General features: G+C 42.0%; 1 long non-coding RNA gene and 4 other non-coding genes across 5 annotated transcripts; all 5 read right to left on the reverse strand.

Moving 5' to 3' along the window:
- Positions 1–5,560: 5,560 nt before the first annotated feature.
- Positions 5,561–7,076, reverse strand: LOC134077709 (uncharacterized). Its single transcript, XR_009938732.1, has 2 exons — positions 6,848–7,076; positions 5,561–6,172 (listed from the first exon to the last, which is right to left on the reverse strand). It is a non-coding gene; the product is annotated as an uncharacterized LOC134077709 (long non-coding RNA).
- A 5,996-nt stretch (positions 7,077–13,072) lies between these two features.
- Positions 13,073–13,191, reverse strand: LOC134079253 (5S ribosomal RNA). The gene has a single exon (XR_009938900.1). It is a non-coding gene; the product is annotated as a 5S ribosomal RNA (ribosomal RNA).
- A 4,309-nt stretch (positions 13,192–17,500) lies between these two features.
- Positions 17,501–17,619, reverse strand: LOC134079373 (5S ribosomal RNA). Its single transcript, XR_009939011.1, has one exon. It is a non-coding gene; the product is annotated as a 5S ribosomal RNA (ribosomal RNA).
- Positions 17,620–19,236: 1,617 nt separating this feature from the next.
- LOC134079402 (5S ribosomal RNA) lies at positions 19,237–19,355 on the reverse strand. Its single transcript, XR_009939034.1, has one exon. It is a non-coding gene; the product is annotated as a 5S ribosomal RNA (ribosomal RNA).
- A 1,616-nt stretch (positions 19,356–20,971) lies between these two features.
- On the reverse strand, positions 20,972–21,090 carry LOC134079413 (5S ribosomal RNA). Its single transcript, XR_009939045.1, has one exon. It is a non-coding gene; the product is annotated as a 5S ribosomal RNA (ribosomal RNA).
- Positions 21,091–21,667: the final 577 nt, after the last annotated feature.

Here is a 21,667-nt window from a genome sequence, read left to right on the forward strand (position 1 = left end):
AGACTTCAGCTGATAACTCTGCAAAAATCTTTCAAACCTGATTTATAACAGAGATCTCTGCTCTTGCTCTGAAACTTTGAAATGGGTAGTCTAGCTAAAAGCGCAGTAGCCTAATAAGCATAAATTTATATAAGTATTCATTTTTGACAAATTTGAGCGGATTATGCATACTTTCATGCTGTAGAAATCAAGAATTGTTTCATGATGTTATTATATTATTTTATATAATGTTTTATAATTATTGTGGAGTTTCAGCCGGCTGAGGCACTGCACCCCGTTGAATGGGCCGACACTGACACGCAGTAGTTGGGCTGATTACTTTGTTTCTTACTTGGCCCGATTGTGGTTTGACGGGCTACTGCTGGTGTTCGAAGCAAGTTCGGCAGACGGATCTCATACTGCGTGTGGCCCGATACTTACAGAACGGATCAGATCAGTACGATTGCAGTAATTGGCGGCAGAAATGAAATGACGAATGCGCAGAAGATGCTGTCACATCGGGGTGGACGTCCCATGATCCCACGCGAGTTATATTCATTCGGCGATTTCCAGATATCAATCTTTTCCGCCGTTTGTTTCCAGGTAAGTGGTCGATGTGGAGTAGGCTATTAGTTTGAGGCTATCCTAATGTCAATAAAAAATAATACCAAGTTGATTATGTTATGTGCCTGGATCGCCATTATAGTTGCATCTGGGTTTTCTCTACAACGCTGTAGGTTAATTTATTGTCATTTTAAGGAAAAGTCTGTTCGGAATAATGTTAACGTTAATTGGCGGTAAACTGCGTGCATGCATGGGGATTGAATTACTTCAAACGCATGACATCGAATAGATGTAAATGACTACAAATGTGCATCTTATTTCTGACATTGTGTTTTTTGGGGACATTTATTACAACCCATATCATTTATGGCAATGTGACTCGCGATAGGCTACCGCTATATGGCGTATCGGTATGTAATATATGGCAGTGAATTTTGATAGCTTATAATTATTACAACATTCATTATTATTACATTATTATATGAATGTCATGTGTTTTTGTTTCATTTAGATAGAGCTAACGTGCATGCAATGGAGCAGCCGGCCAGACCAACAGGTATGACTTCGAACCATACACTCATGAAAACCTCTTTAGACTACCTAGTGATGCTTGGGATGCCCACATAAATGCAATTTCAATTTGCATAAATGCAATTCCCCCCTTCAGTGTGGATCGTGGGGAGCAGCTACATCCGAAGGGCCAATCAGAGGGCAACAGTAAGTGTTGGAAACAATTTAGGTCTCTCAGCACATATTGAATGGTTTGGGGTGGGTGGCCTACGGTGGGGTTCCTTTGTAAGACTTCTGACCTCACTGTTGCGCTCCAGGCCTGCCCCCAATGTTTTGGTTTTTCATGTTGGAGGTAATGACTTAGGTCAGTTAAAAGGTATTGAATTGGTCAGGCAGATGAAAGTCTACCTTAAAAAGATGCATGAGATGTACCCCACTGTAAGGTTAGTGTTCTCGTGCATCACCCAGAGACGTGTGTGGAGGTATGGGCCACCACCTAAGATTAATCATGCGCGTGTCTGGGTTAACAATGTCATGTCCACATTTGTGGGGACTGTGGGGGGGTTATATATTCGGCACCCCGAAATTAAACATGATTGGCCTGGGATGTTCTTAGCAGATGGGGTCCACTTAACGGACTCCGGACATGACATTTTCCTCTCAAACCTCCAGGGGGGCATAAAGAGTGCCCTTGATAATTTGGATTTATAAGTATTGATTCTTGGTTTTGCTTACAGGTGGCGGTGGTGCAGGAAGGGGAGCTCTTGTCTTCCTTCTCCTTCCTGCACCACCGCCACCGCCTCCACAGGATCTACGTGTCTGTCTGTCTGTGTAAAGTAAGTTTCATGAACCAGCACAAATTTAGAACTGTTTTTTTTTTTTTGTGTTGTCTGCAATGCTATAACTCTTTAATACTTTCTGGAAGTTTTGATTTTATTTATGTTTTTCACATGGCTGTGGTGCAGGAATGGGGATTTTGTCCTCCACCTCCTTCTTGCACCACCACCGCCATCACCAGAGCTGAAAGTTTTCACCGCCATCACCAGAGCTGAGTCTGCCACCACCGCCATCACCAAAGCTGAAGGTTTTCACCACCACCTTCCCTCTAGCACGACCCCAGGCAGTTGGGTTGGCCCATTGAGCCGTGGATCTGCCCAAGGTTTCTTCCTGGACAAGGGAGTTTTTCCTTGCCCCTGTTGCTCTTGGGTGTGTGTGTGTTATTAGTATTCATATGCATATAGCAAATAAACATACTTGTATCATGATTGATATTTCATATTGTCATTATTTTTGCTCAATGTAGCCTTACCTACAAACATTTTAAAACTGTTAACTGGTCATTTGAAATTATGTTAAATTCTAACCAACCCATATAATGTAAACATGTCAACGATTAAATAACTGTGGTTTTGATAGCAAGTGAACATTAAGTGATGCATTTTTATTGTCAGTTTCTAAAGCATACAAAGTTGGAGCCTAGCAACATGAAGGAGAGTAGTTCAAGTTGAATTCAGGAATATAGGCTACTGCATGTTTAAAATATGTGACAATAGTAAATATAAATCTCCCGAGTGTCATGCACTGTTCAGGCAATCTACACCATTCGTATTGCATGATATGTCCGAAGTTGTTCCTGTCTCAATGGATGAGTGGACTGGAGAAACGACATGGGAAATTCTACAGAAAAGGAAAGGAGGTCTAAAGCTATTATCACCTGCTCGTGCAAAACATTATTTTTTCCCCAATGCGGACATTTCATGGACACGACAACAGCCGTCCATGGTTAAAACTGACTTAACCTACTAACACTGATGCTTGACTGTTAAACGTATGTCAGCGATCACACTCATAATGTACTTGGAATAGGAGGGAAGAGTCAAATTAATGTCACTTGCACAGACTATGTCCAAAATGAGACAGTTTCGCAATTCGCACCGTACGTGTTTTCAAAGTAGGCTAGTACCGCTCTTCCACATAGGCTAATGGGCCGACAGTCACTTTCCAGAATCGGGCCTGTATACGTTTAGTGTCCGTCTGCCGTTAATATTTCATTTTTGCCGCCAACAGAAAGATACTGATCAATCTCCGTTATGTAAGTATCGGGCCACACGCAGTATGAGATCTGTCTGCCGAACTTGCTTCGAACACCGGCAGTAGCCCGTCAAACCACAATCGGGCCAAATAAGAAACAAAGTAATCAGCCCAACTACTGCGTGTCAGTGTTGGCCCATTCAACGGGGGTACAGTGCTCAGCCGACTGAAACTCCGCCGACAGTGGCAGCACTCAGCCAGGATCGGGCCGACTGTGTTTGTTGTGCTTCAGCCGACTTGCTTCGAACACTGGCAGTAGCCCGTCAAACCACAATCGGGCCAAGTAAGAAACAAAGTAATCAGCCCAACTACTGCGTGTCAGTGTCGGCCCATTCAACGGGGGTACAGTGCCTCAGCCGACTGAAACTCCGCCGACAGTGGCAGTACTCAGCCAGGATCGGGCCGACTGTGTTTGTTGTGCTTCAGCCGACTTGCTTCGAACACTGGCAGTAGCCCGTCAAACCACAATCGGGCCAAGAAAGAAACAACGTAATCAGCCCAACTACTGCGTGTCAGTGTCGGCCCATTTAACGGGGGTACGTGTCTCAGCCGACTGAAACTCCGCCGACAGTGGCAGCACTCAGCCAGGATCGGGCCGACTGTGTTTGATGTGCTTCAGCCGATCCGGACCTCGGCCGACACTGCCGGCACTCAGCCAGAATCGGGCCGACTATGCTTGTTATCTGGGTAGTCGCATACTGATACTGACATGAACCTAGCGAGCAGTATGCAGTGTGTGAAAAATTAGATTTTACCAGTATGCAAAAGTTCCCAGGATGTTGTACTAATGGTGGCAAAATCCTCAGTGTACCAATGATGCTCACTACTCAGATACTGCATCCCATAATGCATAGCGATTATTTCCAGTTTCAGAAAAATTCAACAACGCTGACAGACAGCGAAAGGACAAGCCTATGGCAAACCGGAGGCGAAGAATACAAATGTGATTATTGTTTGGGTGTTTTGGTATGGAACGTTTCGTGGCTTCTGTTATTGTGGAAGTTTTAGTAGCAGGCTACTTGTGTTCATGTGCAAGTGAAATAGCCCAGCTTATCCAAAGTTAACATGAACTAGCTGGCGCTCAATGGAAATGAATGATATTAGAAAGCTAAGTCGCTAAGCATGAAGCTTGTCTAGCTCTTGTTAACGTCGTTATTAACATTTACCAGTGTTCGCTTAATTATTAGTTATCGTTCTTGGTGTGAACGAGCCTCTCCTTAGTGTTCTGTATAACTGTCAGAACTCTATTCATAAGTTTAGTCAGCACCGCAACAAAGCGTTTGGCCTACCAACTTTGTCAGCATAAATTGGTCGACTAGTCTGTGACCTTTACCATCGCTACCGTATCTGATGCACCTGTGGAAAACAGCTGATGGATTAGTAAAATCAATTGAGCAAGCTTACGGTGACGTTGGTCATTTTAACGCAATGCCGCAATGCATTTTAGAGAGCTCAACGTAGATTTTAATCAATACCATGTTATAGTTAGGCTATGTGTTCTGTTCTGAGTAGCCTATTTAGAGGTAGACTTGGAGAAACTGTCTAAACTAATCAATTTAAAGTGAGCGCAATTACGTCTGATATTTTGGGGAGTTCTTCACGTTTATCCCGTTAGTGACACATGCTCAGGCTATAATGATTTGTGTTCGTTGCTAAACGAAGCTAATCTAAATGTGGAGTACTGAGCATGTTCCTGCAGTCTAGTTGTGTCCAGATATAGGCTTTTTATACAGTGATGCATCTACAGCCTACAGCACGCACCGCCACCTACTTGCAAGAAAAACGTCTGGTATTGGCAATTAGTCGAACATTCTTGTATAAGACTGCAGTGGGAAACGAGTTAAGCTGAAATGCATTAATCATTGCATTTCAATTCTAGCGTTCTTGGAAATTTAGAACATCACAAGTTTGCTTTTGTTTATGTAAAGCACGTTGCATGAAATGGGCTATAAATAAACTTGACTTGACATGGCAGGAGGATTGTTCTGTTTACTTATCAAATCAGCCAGCTTTTGGGCTACACTGGAGTCTGGACATCTGGAGAAAGCATAGCCTACCCATGAAGAATCTCTGTGTGATGTTTCATATATAATATGTTTATGGATAAATAAAATCACCTAAGCTTATTAATCCAGACTCAATTTCGGATATAATGGAATTTAAATAACAGAAAAGAATACAATGAATTAATACAAACGTTATAAGAGTTAGGCTAAGAGGATGCACAAGCTGTGAAATCAGGTAAGTGCAGTGTTATAAAATTATTGTTGTGCTGCCATCAGAGTGCCAACAATGTTCATAAAACATTTCTCTAGTGTTGATCAGTGGAGAGAGTAGCACTTCTGTGTGTCCTACCGTTTTGATATGTCTTAGGCTACCTCTCTGCAGAGCCAACAAACAAGCAAGGAGAAGAAGGTCTGCAATACTGATGGTCTTTAATCTCGTTCTTCAGCAGGAATTCAGAGTGATTAGACCAATATGCCTAGAGAAACTAACAATATTGTAGCCCACAGTTGTCTTTTCTTATGAAGGCGTATGCAACCATGGTTAATGGATCAAAAAGGTGTCATTATTGGCAAGACTTGGGTTTGCAACTAAGTGAAATGTGAAATTAAGTAAATGTAACTGTGCTACACTGACAATTGATAATCCCATAATGACCACTGTATGACAGTTACCTTACAAATTACACTTAAATGTAATGATTTAATGATTAAAATGTCTGAACTTTAACATCAAGAAAAACAACAAGTGCACATTCTCTCAGAATGACCCCAGTGGACAATATTGCTAACTGAATGGCAACACTATTCTATCTATTGTCCGTCTCCTCTTTGGAGATGTGGATCTGAAGAACGACTTCTGTCAATGCCCTTGTGGACACACTTGAAGTGGACTGTGATGGAGGCTGGGGGAGAGACTGGAGGTTGTCATCATTCAGTATTGGTTATCCAGTGCCACCTCCTACAGGGTTGTTGCAGAAGCCTTCGATGTTCCCAAGACCACTGTGCATGACGTTGTGCCAGTCCTAGAGATAGAGGTTACATCTTTTACCATCTTAGACACTTTCTTATAAACACTCATTTAAAATCAAATATTAGTAAGGAGAAAATTATTTTCTGCCATTACCATTTTATTTTCCATCGTTAGGCTATACCAGAGCCCTAGACATTCTCTGGTTATACCCAAATCCGGCTATGATATCACTTATCAAAGAGCAGTAGGCCTATATAGGCTTAAACTGGGAACTGTTTTGAACCAGGTGCTCATTTCTCAGTAGATACCAAAGCAACTTAACTATCAAAGATTTTCACTTTACACTTTTGTAAATTAAACTTAATTTTTAAAAGTACGAATAGAGTTCTGTCAGTTATAACTGACAGAACACTTAGGAGATAAGGGCCGTTCACACCAAGAACGATAACCATAACGATAACTAGGCTATAAATAAACATTGCTCTCGTTAATGTGAATGACGACGTTACCTAGAGGCTAGAAAATCGTCATGCTACTTAGCGACTTAGCAAGCTAACAGGTTTCTACCATTCATTTCCATTGAGCGCCAGTTAGTTTACGTTAGCTTTGGTTAAGTTGGGCTATTTATTCACTTGCACATACACAAATACAGCTCTACAGTAATAAAACTTCCACAATAACAGAAGCCACGAAACATTCCATACCAAAACACCCAGCTAATACTCACATTTGTGCTCTTCATCTCCGGTTTTTGCCATACTTGTCCCTTCGCTGTCCGCCATTGTTACTGACATTTTCTGAAGCTGGAAACAATCGCTATGCATTATGGGATGCAGTATCCCATCAGTATAACATCCGGGAAACTTTTGTGTACTGGTAATATTACATTTTCCAAACACTGCATACTATTTGCTACTTCACGTCATTATCAGTATGTGACTAGTATTTAGCACGCAGTTTCGAACACAGCCTCATTCTACTATCGTACTTTGCTGTTATATCCAACAACCTGTATATCTCATTAGCGCCCCCTAGGGTCCTGACATTCCATTCCATTACATTACAAGCTCAGCACAGATTGTTAACAGTTATTATTATTAATATTATTATTATCATATGGTTTAGGAAGTTTCTAGCCAACAGGTTAGCACACAGCCTACCAAATAGCTGTCAGCAAACTGTTTACTGCTTTTATTCCAAATGCATTACATTTATCTGGGTGAGCTTTTGGGCATATTTTGAATGGCTTGAAAACGTATCATGGTGGTTTATTGGGGCATACAAAGGCAACAAAATACAATACAAAAATGTTACAATGTGTACAACAATTGCAAACACGGGAGAGTTGTTCCGCTACACGTCCCGATTGCTTTCTCACTACATACGAACCGCTCTCGGGTTCGATTGGAAACGAGCCGAGACCACCTGCTCTAGGCGGTCTCGGCCCATTTGTTTTGTTCCGGAACAGAGTGCGATTTCTGCTTTCACATATACCCAATCGAACTGATCTTTGGGGGAAACGCTCCCTGTTCCGATTCAAATAGCCAGGTCTGAAAGCGCCCTAAAAGAAAAGCCAACTTTAAGCACAAGCTACGTTTGATACTTTTTCTTAATGTCTAAATCCAGTGGTGGACAGTAAGGAAGTACATGTAATTCGTTACAGTACTTAAGTAGCATATAGTATTTATATTTGGTGAGACTTTGTACTTTGACTTTACTACATTTTTAAGTGAAAATTCGTACTTTTACTCCGTTATATTTATGAAAACCCTCTCGTTCCATTTTTTGCCAAAATGGTTAACATTACTGCAAACTAACACTCTTCTTAGAGAACGTTTACATTTACAATGTCAATATCAATGTTACATAGAGATGAAAGCCTACTCTTTGAAATCTCTATTGCAGCAAATCTAATTTACGCGTTTGTTACTCATAACGTTACTCATAACATAATTGGGAACGTGTGAGCATGCATGAAAGGGAGAGAGTGCATTGATAACTGATATCTCCGCTTTATAAAGGGCAGCCGGCAAGTCTTAAAGTGACAGTGTACCATTTATAAATTAATCAAACAGCATCATAGTTCTTAACAAATGTATTTTCTACAACAAAATTCAAAATTACGTTGTCATTATTATCATAATGGGGGGGGGGGGGGGGGGGGGGGGGAAGAAATGTTCTTCCTAAATGCTAGGGGGAAGGAAGTATTTGAGCCCCTATGTAACCCTATGGGAATTTAACACAGGGACAGGTAGATTTTTATTTTTAAAGGACAGCTATTTCATGGATCCAGGATATATGCATCCTGATAAATTCCCTTTTCCCATTCCCTTGGTCGTTGGAATTAAAATAGCCCCACATCATCATACCCTTCACCACAGCTAGAGATTGGCATGGTGCTTTTTCCAGTATAGGCCTGCATTGAGCTCAATGAGCATCAAACAGGCAGGCTAATAGGCCTACTGGAAAAACTACCATGGCAATCTGTTTGTTTGCAGTTTGATTTTTACTCATTTTTTGAATTAAGGCATTAAGATCAATTGTCAAATGATGATTTTATATTTCTTTTTTTAGGCAACTACAGCATGGTATCAAATACATGTTCTCCCCACTGTAGATAGCTTCTAAGCAAATAGAGAAATGTAAGAAACTATTTGAAGAGTGGCATTAGTAGTTCACCTTATATACCGGTAAGCTGATTTAGCAGGAGCTTTGATGTGGAAATGATAAATTATAATTATAATTAAGCCATTAGAACCATAATTCATTGAAGTACTTTTACTTTTACTACTTAAGTATATGTGAAGGCAAATACTTTTATACTTCTACTTAAGTGAAAATTCAAAGTGGGTACTTTCACTTTTACTCAAGTAATATTTGACACAAGGTATCTATACTTTCACTTAAGTACATAATCAATGTACTTCGTCCACCACTGCTAGCGACAGAAAGCGTGGCGCTCCCTCCGGCGACGGAGACGTGAATGAGCGCTTCTCCTTAGCGCACGGTTTATATAGGCCTTATACGTAATAGTAGACACACGTCAATCGAATGCTGCATCTAATCCGACAACATAAGCTATGTAGTAGCAACTGCTGTCAAGCAAAACTTCATGAAGCACGCTGATATTAGCTTTTCATATATCAATTCGCTGTGCGTAAAAACAGGAACTTTGGTCACTCGCTCTACTTGGACATCCTGAAACGAGTAACCTACAGTTGTTCAGGAAAACACTACAATATCTGGGATGTCGAAGGCCATGCAGACTATAGGCTATTTTCCATACTCAGACAGTGTTGAAAAAATTACTTTGCAGCTCTTGGGCGAATGAACACAGCGAGACCGGGAATTGTACAACACGGTGAAAACTACATCGAAAACAAAGCTGTCACCCCAAAAAAATAAGCTAAACATTCCAGATGAAAACAAGCACTAAAACTCCCCCAATCCGCCAGCTGTTTACAGTCAACTCGTGCAATTTTTTCCGACCTGTTGCTGGCTTAGCCTATATTTCCTACCTATGTATTTATTTATTTATTTATTTATGTATTTCTTTATTTTGCTTTCAAACGGAGGAAGCAAATATTCAATTTCAATTTCAATTTCAATTTAATGTCGCTTATAGAGCGCCAATACATTACACATGTCTCAAGGCGCTTTACAGAGTGTTAGACATTCAAAGAGAGCCCATGAGTAACAGGGGCAAGGAAAAACTCCCTAGAATTGGAGATACATATAGGAAGAAACCTCAGACAGACCCACGACTCAAGGGCCCAACCCATCTGCCTTGGGTCAGTTACAGTACAGTCATTTGTAGTTTGAAAGTTACAATGACAATGAAAGTTCAAATAGTCCAGTGTAGGGAATAAATTGTCCATTAGTAATCCATTAGTTATTTCTGAAGGTGATGGGTCGCTGGGATCCGAGGGCCAAAGATTCGGGCAGGGAACCACAGCAGGCGATGTTAGGGCAGTCATAGGGATGGCGAAGGCAATGGCGATGGTAGGGCAGTCAGAGGGATGTGACTTCAGGTGTGATGAGGGACAGGCACAGAGATGGTTGATGGCTGGTAATGGTTTACCTCACAGGTGAGGTATAGGGGAAAGGGAAGAGAAATAGAGTGTGTTAGTATTACTGTAAGTCATATTAAGTATTAATAAGTATATCAATGGTGATATAAATGGTTATACTATAGAGGGTTTACAAAACGCTTTTACACACCTCTTTTGTGGGGACAGGTGCGTAGGAATAGGTTACCCAGATAAACCCGAAGAGGCATCCCGCACATCGTCCACCACGCATGCAAACATCCACCCACCCACCACGCACGCAACATCCACCCACCCACAATGCCCCCCCCAATGCCCCCCCCCCCCCCAGGCGAACCCACACACCACCTCTGAACCGCGCGTCGGAGCAGCATGGCTGAGCATGGCCAGCCAGAGTCCGCCCACAGGCGGCGCCACCCATCCGCAGACACCCCCCACCACCATCCGCGAGCAGAGAGAACGGGGCCCGCGCCAGCCCCACCCCAACCACAACACCACGCGAACACACACCACGGCCCGACCAGGACACAGAGTCTGATCCGCCCCGCCACCCAGGCCCCCCGGAAGCAGCGCCCCCAGAGCAAAAGTCCAGAATGCTTCATGTCTTTGGACGTGTCATCCTGTCATCCTGTTGACAGGGTCGGGAGGCGTAGGGAGGCGATGTAGTGTAATTAAAAACGTTAAAATCATTGGACATTGGTGTAATGTAATTAAAATCGTTAAAACCATTGGACTTCCACTCTAGAAACACCACCCCAAGAAGGCCCGGACCGCGAGCCCAATCCAAATACAATGCCGCAACAGCCCTCCCCTCCGCCATCCACTCCCAGCATTCCCACCTCCCCCGTCCCCCCCATCCCACTAAATGCACAGCCGTGCACATCTGATCAGACTGCATGCCCCAGCCAGACCGCCAATATACGCCCACGCAGAGCCACTGGCGAATGGAGCCGACACGAACCCCCCCCCCCCCCCCATCTACAGACGGCGACGGGAGGCCCCCCGCGGACGAGCAACGCCACCCGCGAACGGACCCCGACCGGCCCAGAGCACCCAGCCACACCACCCAGGCGCGCAGCCCAGACATGATGCGCAAGCCCACCCGGGGAAGGCCCATGACCGAAACGGCGCAAATGGACAAAAGCCTGCATGCGCAGTGAATGAACAAATGCCCGCACGCGCAACAGACAGCACGCGGGACCCTCCCCCCCAAGCTACACTATAGAGGACAGGACAGGGAGAGAAGGAAAGAGGGAGAGTTGAGAGAGACAGAGGGAGAGGGGAGAAGAGGAGTTGTACGGCATGCCACATAAGAAGTCCATGACAGCGCAATGCTAAAGCAGCATAACTAAGGCATGGTGGAGGGTGGTCAGCACCAGATCAGGTGTGGTCAGTAGCCACCATGGGATGCATGACTGGGGCACCAGTCACACAAGCCCACAGCAGAGGTGGTCCGTTCCAGTAAGACCCTGAGGTGGTTGAAGTTCCACACTGCACCATACCTAACTATAGGAAGCACTAAAGAGATATGTTTTAAGTCTAGACTTAAAAATAGGGAGGGTGTCTGCTAATCGAATTGAGGGAGGAAGATTATTCCAGAGGAGGGGTGCGCGGTAACAAAAGGCTCTGCCTCCTACTGTAGTTTTTGAAATTCTTGGAATTACAAGAAGTCCAGTATTTTGTGATCGTAAGGGTCTAGGTGGATTATATGGGACTAGAAGATCTTTAATATATTCGGGTGCTCTTCCATTTATGGCTTTGTATGTGAGAAGTAGAATTTTGAAGTCAATGCGACTTTTAACAGGTAACCAATGTAGAGATGCTAGGATGGGGGAAATATGTTCATATTTTTTGGTCCTAGTGAGTGTGCGAGCAGCTGCGTTTTGTATAAGCTGTAGGCTTTTTAGACAGGTATTATTGTAGCCGGCGTATAGCGCATTACAATAGTCTAGCCTGGAAGTGACAAAAGCGTGGATTAATTTTTCAGCGTCTGGTAAGGATAAGGACTTCCTTATCTTTGAAATGTTCCTTAAATGGAAAAATGAGGTTTTTGTGATCTGCTTTATGTGACTATTGAGTAGAAGTTCTTGATCAATTGTAACTCCTAGATTTTTAACACTTGTGGATGAGGTCAGTGAGAGATCACTATATGTAACCTGTGATGTGGATAGGATATCCCTAGTCTTCTTAGGACCTAAAACCATAACTTCTGTTTTATCTGAGTTCAATAGCAGGAAGTTATTAGTCATCCAAATTTTTATGTCTCTCAGACATGTGTTGAGTTTGGCTAACGGGGTTGGTTCATCGGGCTTTATGGAAATATATAATTGTGTATCATCTGCATAAGAATGGAAATCAATGCCATGTTTTCTAATTATAGAACCTAGAGGAAGCATATAAAGAGAAAATAATAGGGGCCCTAGTACTGAGCCTTGAGGCACTCCATATTTAACCATAGTCTGGGAGGATGGTTCATTATGGACCTGTACAAATTGTTGGCGGTTAGTAAGGTATGATCTAAACCAAGCAAGTGCAGAGTCTTTGATACCTATGGAATGTTCAAGCCTGTGGAGTAGTATGTCATGATCTATGGTGTCAAAAGCAGCACTGAGGTCAAGGAGGACTAGTATTGATGCATAGCCGTTATCAGCAGCAATAAGGAGGTCATTAAACACTTTAACTAAGGCTGATTCGGTACTGTGGTGGGCTCTAAAGCCAGATTGGTACAGTTCTTGAATTTTGTTAGTTTGTAAGAAGGCGCTAATTTGTTTGGATACTATTTTTTCAAGTATTTTTGATATAAAAGGAGCGTCGGGGGTTGGAACGTCTACGTACTAGGGAGCAGGCACGCACAGACAGACAGCCTGAAAAAAAAAAAAGTTTCACTGGCTGATGGAGAGAAAAGCTTACGGCACCTGGTATTCCCAGGCGGTCTCCCATCCAAGTACTAACCAGGCCCGACGCTGCTTAGCTTCCGAGATCGGACGAGATCGGGCGTGTTCAGCGTGGTATGGCCGTAAGCGAAAGCAACCGGCCAAAGTAACCTACTTAAAGCTCCCTAACCCGGGTTGGAGACGCGTGTGTTGTGAAAGGTGAGGTACGCTACATTGTGTTCAAGAAAACAAAGGCGCATTTTCCGCGTGGAGTTCAACTTTGAAAGTGAAGAATACAACAAATGGCATTTGGGCAATTCCATATCAGTTGGAACAGGTCCGACACCATGGTCCTCAGTTTTTCCTGATTTTTGGTCCAAATGTTCCTCCATGTCTCATTAGAAGAAAACCAAAATTTTAGCTGGGTATCTTGTTTAGTTTCTGAGATATGGCTCTTCAAATGTGGTTAGACGCGTCCTAAAAAAAGGCTGAAAATTCCTGTATTTAATGAGCACCACTTTTTTTTAAACCCCTCTCCTCTCTTAAGGCTACCATATTATTTTCTAAAAATTTGAACACTGGGGCAGTACCCTGTGTTGTTGTCCAAAATCATAAAGGAATTACAGTCCTTCCCACCATTGGAGACTTATTCATCGAAACAAACCCATATTTGTTTTGAAAGCAATGAAAAAAAAAAACTGTTTTTGTTCTGTTATGGTCATGAATGGCTAGCACTCACAGTTTTAAAACTCTACATATATATAGTCCATGAGTAAGAGAACATGTTGACAAAAAATTGAGAATGTTAGTTTTCGTATTTCGAGGCTATGAGCCTTCAAAGTTGGCCAAAATGGCGTTTTTTCCTAAAAATGCCACTTTTATTGCCTTTTTCCAAGGACAAGATGAAATGCAAATCCAACATTTCTTTTTTTCTGCAATAGTGTGGCACTTTGTAGATCATGTGAATGTGGTAGATCCAACCTGTCCATTTTAATATCCCCACAGCAAATGTCTGAAGTTAGAAAAAATGAAAAATAGTCTTGGCTGAAGGAGGTGTTGGTTTGATTTGTATGAACCTCTTAGAAGGACAATATGGGGTGTAAACCCATTTTTTTCTGTTTGAGGGATCAGAATGCCATCCTGTAAATAGGATAAAAATGTTGTATCCCACTTTTACTCTTTAGTGATCCCTTAAAATATGTCCAAAAATTGTAAAAAATGAAAAAGGCAACTAAATTGAGGGGCTTAAATGGCCAAGTGGATCAAGTCACACAAGGCTACAAATGTAATATAAGACAGATGAGATACTGAGGGAGAACACTGTGAAATGTTTAACCCTGTTACGATGGCCTTTGAACCCACTGTGTCCCTAATATCCTGTGATAACCGGAAGTTGGTTTAAAACAGGAAATAAACTTTAAAAATGCTATATCTAGAGAACGGAAGGTCATAGAAATAAACATTCACTTCTTGCTTGATCCTCATGGTCGAATTATGTCTGATGGAGCAAATCAGATTGAGTCTACGACCTTCCGTTCAAGAGTTGTTCCCAAAAAACTATTTCCCATTGAAACGAATGGGAAAAAACAAAAAACAGAAGTGTTGAGGCCAAAATCATGGTTTGAGATATTGTGTAGGAGTATGTTTCAGACCATTTGGAGTTGATTGGTACCCACTTTGTGTGACATAAAAAAATCCCCCCTTAGGGTTTAACTTGACTTGCAACTTAATGGATGGATATGGATGACCAAAAAGTGTAGGATTTTCACTGGTCCTAGGGTTATGTTTATCTAAGTGGATCTCGGGTTAATTGTCCAGGGATACCATTAGAACAAATCACAATGCATGCTGCATACAACGGTAACTCCAACAGCAACCAGGAGACAATATGCTTCATGCAGAAGAAATTTGTTTAATAAGAATGAACCTCAGTTAAGGACACAGTGGGTTCAAAGGCCATCATAGCAGGGGTTATACATTTCACAGTGTTCTCCCTCAGTATCTCTTCTGTCTTATATTTCATTTTTAGCCTTGTGTGACTTGATCCACTTGGCCATTTAATAAGCCCCTCAATTTAGTCGCCTTTTTTCATTTATGACAACTTTTGGACATATTCTAAGGGATCAATAAAGAGTAAAAATGGGATATAAGATTTTTATCCTGTTTACAGGATGGCATGCTGATCCCTCAAAAAGACAAAATGGGTTTACACCCCTAATTGTCCTTCTAAGAGGTTCATACAAATCAAACCAACACCTCCTTCAGCCAAGACATTTTTTCATTTTTTCTAACTTCAGACATGTGCTGTGGGGATATTAAAATGGACAGGTTGGATCTACCACATTCACGTGATCTACAAACAGCCACACTATTGCAGAAAAAAAAGAAATGTTGGATTTGCATTTCATCTTGTCCTTGGAAAAAGGCAATAAAAGTGGCATTTTTAGGAATAAACGCCATTTTGGCCAACTTTGAAGGCTCATAGCCTCGAAATACGAAAACTAACATTCTCAATTTTTTGTCAACATGTTCTCTTACTCATGGACTATATATATGTAGAGTTTTAAAACTGTGAGTGCTAGCCATTCATGACCATAAGAGAACAAAAACAGGTTTTTTTTTTCATTGCTTTCAAAACAAATATGGGTTTGTTTCGATGAATAAGTCTCCAATGGTGGGAAGGACTGTAATTCCTTTGTGATTTTGGACAACAACACAGGGTACTGCCCCAGTGTTCAAATTTTTAGAAAATAATATGGTAGCCTTAAGAGAGGAGAGGGGTTTAAAAAAAAGTGGTGCTCATTAAATACAGGAATTTTCAGCCTTTTTTTAGGATGCGTCTATCCACATTTGAAGAGCCATATCTCAGAAACCAAACAAGATAACAAGCTAAAATTTTGGTTTTCTTCTAATGAGACATGGAGGAACATGTGCACCAAAAATCAGGAAAAACTAAGGACCATGGTGTCGGACCTGTTCCAACTGATATGGAATTGCCCATTTAAAACTTGGTAACATTTCCAATAACTGTTCCTTCTTTATCCTAAAAACGATGGGTACTGACAGAAGAGTTTGGTTAGGCAAGTGCACATACTTTACTCACAGTACAACATACATAGGGCAGCTTTATCTCTGATTAAAACGCTCACAGATTTGTTTAGAAGCTAAATAAATTGTAATGGTGACATAGCATGTCAAAAACCACTTGGTGTGTACACCATTTGAAACTACCACAAGTAAATTAGAAAATGTCACTGGAGTAAAAAAAAGCTCAGCTTTTCAAACAAAGATGATACTCAAAGCTAAGGAGAGAAATCAGTGTCTGGCCATGCATGAGAATATAAAACCACTAAGTATTTGATGGGATATAAAAAAAAAAAAATCTGTTTTTCTAAGCAGAGCGAAAACACAGGGGACGTTTCATTGGAGAGAACAGCCCTAATTTACAATTCATAAAATATGAGCTTCGTTTTAGAAACTTAGCCTCTCAATGAAAACAACGTACACATACCGGTCGGGATGCGGACGCTCCGAGTTGGGTCTCTGGCCAGTTAGGACTGCGCATTCAGGTCATGTGTTGTAAAGAGGGTTGTTTCGTGGATCCTCTTTGCTTCATCTTCGCCACGGAGAAAGAAAAAACAACTGCTCCAAATGCAGTTCTCTACTGGTGTGCTAGAGTCACTGGCAGCCAATGATCCATACATGTCCAGATGTACACTAGCGACAGAAAGCGTGGCGCTCCCTCCGGCGACGGAGACGTGAATGAGCGCTTCTCCTTAGCGCACGGTTTATATAGGCCTTATACGTAATAGTAGACACACGTCAATCGAATGCTGCATCTAATCCGACAACATAGGCTATGTAGTAGCAACTGCTGTCAAGCAAAACTTCATGAAGCACGCTGATATTAGCTTTTCATATATCAATTCGCTGTGCGTAAAAACAGGACCTTTGGTCACTCGCTCTACTTGGACATCCTGAAACGAGTAACCTACAGTTGTTCAGGAAAACACTACAATATCTGGGATGTCGAAGGCCATGCAGACTATAGGCTATTTTCCATACTCAGACAGTGTTGAAAAAATTACTTTGCAGCTCTTGGGCGAATGAACACAGCGAGACCGGGAATTGTACAACACGGTGAAAACTACATCGAAAACAAAGCTGTCACCCCAAAAAATAAGCTAAACATTCCAGATGAAAACAAGCACTAAAACTCCCCCAATCCGCCAGCTGTTTACAGTCAACTCGTGCAATTTTTTCCGACCTGTTGCTGGCTTACCCTATATTTCCTACCTATGTATTTATTTATTTATTTATTTATGTATTTCTTTATTTTGCTTTCAAACGGAGGAAGCAAATATTCAAAGGGGTTGGAACGTCTACGTACTAGGGAGCAGGCACGCACAGACAGACAGCCTGAAAAAAAAAAAAGTTTCACTGGCTGATGGAGAGAAAAGCTTACGGCACCTGGTATTCCCAGGCGGTCTCCCATCCAAGTACTAACCAGGCCCGACGCTGCTTAGCTTCCGAGATCGGACGAGATCGGGCGTGTTCAGCGTGGTATGGCCGTAAGCGAAAGCAACCGGCCAAAGTAACCTACTTAAAGCTCCCTAACCCGGGTTGGAGACGCGTGTGTTGTGAAAGGTGAGGTACGCTACATTGTGTTCAAGAAAACAAAGGCGCATTTTCCGCGTGGAGTTCAACTTTGAAAGTGAAGAATACAACAAATGGCATTTAAAACTTGGTAACATTTCCAATAACTGTTCCTTCTTTATCCTAAAAACGATGGGTACTGACAGAAGAGTTTGGTTAGGCAAGTGCACATACTTTACTCACAGTACAACATACATAGGGCAGCTTTATCTCTGATTAAAACGCTCACAGATTTGTTTAGAAGCTAAATAAATTGTAATGGTGACATAGCATGGCAAAAACCACTTGGTGTGTACACCATTTGAAACTACCACAAGTAAATTAGAAAATGTCACTGGAGTAAAAAAAAGCTCAGCTTTTCAAACAAAGATGATACTCAAAGCTAAGGAGAGAAATCAGTGTCTGGCCATGCATGAGAATATAAAACCACTAAGTATTTGATGGGATATAAAAAAAAAAAAATCTGTTTTTCTAAGCAGAGCGAAAACACAGGGGACGTTTCATTGGAGAGAACAGCCCTAATTTACAATTCATAAAATATGAGCTTCGTTTTAGAAACTTAGCCTCTCAATGAAAACAACGTACACATACCGGTCGGGATGCGGACGCTCCGAGTTGGGTCTCTGGCCAGTTAGGACTGCGCATTCAGGTCATGTGTTGTAAAGAGGGTTGTTTCGTGGATCCTCTTTGCTTCATCTTCGCCACGGAGAAAGAAAAAACAACTGCTCCAAATGCAGTTCTCTACTGGTGTGCTAGAGTCACTGGCAGCCAATGATCCATACATGTCCAGATGTACACTAGCGACAGAAAGCGTGGCGCTCCCTCCGGCGACGGAGACGTGAATGAGCGCTTCTCCTTAGCGCACGGTTTATATAGGCCTTATACGTAATAGTAGACACACGTCAATCGAATGCTGCATCTAATCCGACAACATAGGCTATGTAGTAGCAACTGCTGTCAAGCAAAACTTCATGAAGCACGCTGATATTAGCTTTTCATATATCAATTCGCTGTGCGTAAAAACAGGACCTTTGGTCACTCGCTCTACTTGGACATCCTGAAACGAGTAACCTACAGTTGTTCAGGAAAACACTACAATATCTGGGATGTCGAAGGCCATGCAGACTATAGGCTATTTTCCATACTCAGACAGTGTTGAAAAAATTACTTTGCAGCTCTTGGGCGAATGAACACAGCGAGACCGGGAATTGTACAACACGGTGAAAACTACATCGAAAACAAAGCTGTCACCCCAAAAAATAAGCTAAACATTCCAGATGAAAACAAGCACTAAAACTCCCCCAATCCGCCAGCTGTTTACAGTCAACTCGTGCAATTTTTTCCGACCTGTTGCTGGCTTAGCCTATATTTCCTACCTATGTATTTATTTATTTATTTATTTATGTATTTCTTTATTTTGCTTTCAAACGGAGGAAGCAAATATTCAAAGGGGTTGGAACGTCTACGTACTAGGGAGCAGGCACGCACAGACAGACAGCCTGAAAAAAAAAAAAGTTTCACTGGCTGATGGAGAGAAAAGCTTACGGCACCTGGTATTCCCAGGCGGTCTCCCATCCAAGTACTAACCAGGCCCGACGCTGCTTAGCTTCCGAGATCGGACGAGATCGGGCGTGTTCAGCGTGGTATGGCCGTAAGCGAAAGCAACCGGCCAAAGTAACCTACTTAAAGCTCCCTAACCCGGGTTGGAGACGCGTGTGTTGTGAAAGGTGAGGTACGCTACATTGTGTTCAAGAAAACAAAGGCGCATTTTCCGCGTGGAGTTCAACTTTGAAAGTGAAGAATACAACAAATGGCATTTAAAACTTGGTAACATTTCCAATAACTGTTCCTTCTTTATCCTAAAAACGATGGGTACTGACAGAAGAGTTTGGTTAGGCAAGTGCACATACTTTACTCACAGTACAACATACATAGGGCAGCTTTATCTCTGATTAAAACGCCCACAGATTTGTTTAGAAGCTAAATAAATTGTAATGGTGACATAGCATGTCAAAAACCACTTGGTGTGTACACCATTTGAAACTACCACAAGTAAATTAGAAAATGTCACTGGAGTAAAAAAAAGCTCAGCTTTTCAAACAAAGATGATACTCAAAGCTAAGGAGAGAAATCAGTGTCTGGCCATGCATGAGAATATAAAACCACTAAGTATTTGATGGGATATAAAAAAAAAAAATCTGTTTTTCTAAGCAGAGCGAAAACACAGGGGACGTTTCATTGGAGAGAACAGCCCTAATTTACAATTCATAAAATATGAGCTTCGTTTTAGAAACTTAGCCTCTCAATGAAAACAACGTACACATACCGGTCGGGATGCGGACGCTCCGAGTTGGGTCTCTGGCCAGTTAGGACTGCGCATTCAGGTCATGTGTTGTAAAGAGGGTTGTTTCGTGGATCCTCTTTGCTTCATCTTCGCCACGGAGAAAGAAAAAACAACTGCTCCAAATGCAGTTCTCTACTGGTGTGCTAGAGTCACTGGCAGCCAATGATCCATACATGTCCAGATGTACACTAGCGACAGAAAGCGTGGCGCTCCCTCCGGCGACGGAGACGTGAATGAGCGCTTCTCCTTAGCGCACGGTTTATATAGGCCTTATACGTAATAGTAGACACACGTCAATCGAATGCTGCATCTAATCCGACAACATAGGCTATGTAGTAGCAACTGCTGTCAAGCAAAACTTCATGAAGCACGCTGATATTAGCTTTTCATATATCAATTCGCTGTGCGTAAAAACAGGACCTTTGGTCACTCGCTCTACTTGGACATCCTGAAACGAGTAACCTACAGTTGTTCAGGAAAACACTACAATATCTGGGATGTCGAAGGCCATGCAGACTATAGGCTATTTTCCATACTCAGACAGTGTTGAAAAAATTACTTTGCAGCTCTTGGGCGAATGAACACAGCGAGACCGGGAATTGTACAACACGGTGAAAACTACATCGAAAACAAAGCTGTCACCCCAAAAAATAAGCTAAACATTCCAGATGAAAACAAGCACTAAAACTCCCCCAATCCGCCAGCTGTTTACAGTCAACTCGTGCAATTTTTTCCGACCTGTTGCTGGCTTAGCCTATATTTCCTACCTATGTATTTATTTATTTATTTATTTATGTATTTCTTTATTTTGCTTTCAAACGGAGGAAGCAAATATTCAAAGGGGTTGGAACGTCTACGTACTAGGGAGCAGGCACGCACAGACAGACAGCCTGAAAAAAAAAAAAGTTTCACTGGCTGATGGAGAGAAAAGCTTACGGCACCTGGTATTCCCAGGCGGTCTCCCATCCAAGTACTAACCAGGCCCGACGCTGCTTAGCTTCCGAGATCGGACGAGATCGGGCGTGTTCAGCGTGGTATGGCCGTAAGCGAAAGCAACCGGCCAAAGTAACCTACTTAAAGCTCCCTAACCCGGGTTGGAGACGCGTGTGTTGTGAAAGGTGAGGTACGCTACATTGTGTTCAAGAAAACAAAGGCGCATTTTCCGCGTGGAGTTCAACTTTGAAAGTGAAGAATACAACAAATGGCATTTAAAACTTGGTAACATTTCCAATAACTGTTCCTTCTTTATCCTAAAAACGATGGGTACTGACAGAAGAGTTTGGTTAGGCAAGTGCACATACTTTACTCACAGTACAACATACATAGGGCAGCTTTATCTCTGATTAAAACGCCCACAGATTTGTTTAGAAGCTAAATAAATTGTAATGGTGACATAGCATGTCAAAAACCACTTGGTGTGTACACCATTTGAAACTACCACAAGTAAATTAGAAAATGTCACTGGAGTAAAAAAAAGCTCAGCTTTTCAAACAAAGATGATACTCAAAGCTAAGGAGAGAAATCAGTGTCTGGCCATGCATGAGAATATAAAACCACTAAGTATTTGATGGGATATAAAAAAAAAAAATCTGTTTTTCTAAGCAGAGCGAAAACACAGGGGACGT

The sequence above is a fragment of the Sardina pilchardus genome, chromosome 4 (assembly GCF_963854185.1).
Source record: "Sardina pilchardus chromosome 4, fSarPil1.1, whole genome shotgun sequence".
Lineage (NCBI taxonomy): Eukaryota > Metazoa > Chordata > Actinopteri > Clupeiformes > Clupeidae > Sardina > Sardina pilchardus.